Raw genomic sequence first — 1,449 nt, 5'->3', positions numbered from 1 at the left:
TTAGATGAAGTGTTTAGTAGCAACCACACTACATCCCATGATTTTTCTATGATAGGTTGGAGGATGAATGTCCTTCGTGAGTTAAGATGTGGTGTTCATTGGTAATCCTTAACCTATAGTCTATAATGTTGAAAATCTGAGGAATGTTATGCCTAGCACCGAGAGGATAAGAAGGAGAGGTGGATTACATTTCGTGGGTTAAGATGGTGTATTCTAGTGTACCACTATAGATGAGTACTCTTCGTTAGTAGATAATGAGTTACTTAGTAGCAATCTCCTTATTCCTTAACTATGCACTGACATAGGTGTAGCTATTGGGAAAGCAATCTAATAGCTAAAAAAAGACCTCATTCTAGGCAAGTGTGGATCCCTCATCAGATAGGGGTTAATATGTGGATTCCATGTCTACCTATCATAGTCTATGTGTTTAAAACTATCTCTTGCAAAAATAATGAAAGTACAAAATCTCATAAAAGAACGTGCTACATAGGGTAGGTAGTGGTATGGACTCTATTTATCCTATCACTAAGTAGGAATTTCTTAAAGGGGAGTCTTTGTGAGTCTTATTTGAATTGATTCAACTATGTCTTCTAAAAGAACGTGCTACTTAGGGTAGGTGGTGGTATGGATGTTACAATAAATGCCTCTTTTTGGTTAAAATTATGTGAGTAATTTTTTAAGGTTAAATAATGGTTCTGCTATTTTTTTGTTTTTAAATTCATGAATGTTTTACTTAATTTGGAATGGAATGTTATTTTTCTAAAATGTCCCTATTCACATGCTTTTGCATATGTCATACTTAGTACATTTTTGTACTAACCCAATTATTTTCAAAACTTCATAAGTATATGTTGAAGACTTTTTGGAAGATTCCAAGGAGAAGCTTGGGAAATTCACTCTCTCAACAATTGGTATGTCCTCATATATTCGTAGACATAGTCTTTTTTTTCGTGGTTTTATCATAAAAACATATTATGTATTGTATTTCAAGGTAGAGGGTTGTGTCCTTAAGATATTATATGTCGTTTGTTATGTTTAGATTGTGATGATATTATTTCTTAGGTATTTATTAAAGACTCCCATTTTTTTAAAATTGTTTCTTAAAAGTTTTAATTTCACACTAATTTTCATGTCTTGTGTAATAAATGCTAGTTAAAGGTCTTGTACAAGACCCCAAAGCAAGTAAACCATGTCATGAAACCAGGGTTCGTCCTAACATTGAGGGGGTACTTTCGGGTCGTGACACATATAAGCATTTAGAGTAAATTGGACATTAACCTCATACATACATATACATATTATCATGCTTCACCTTGATCTTCTACACAAGCTATAACATGACAATAGCACAATTCACATAATAATGTCGACAAGGCCATGTTCATAGCAATTATAACACGTAGACACCACCATCATAAGTTGACCATACCAATATATGAAATTAAATAT

Source organism: Solanum lycopersicum, chromosome 5 (assembly GCF_036512215.1).
Source record: "Solanum lycopersicum chromosome 5, SLM_r2.1".
Classification (NCBI taxonomy): Eukaryota; Viridiplantae; Streptophyta; class Magnoliopsida; order Solanales; family Solanaceae; genus Solanum; species Solanum lycopersicum.
The sequence above is the reverse complement of the archived record's forward strand: the minus strand, read 5'-3'. Positions refer to the sequence as shown.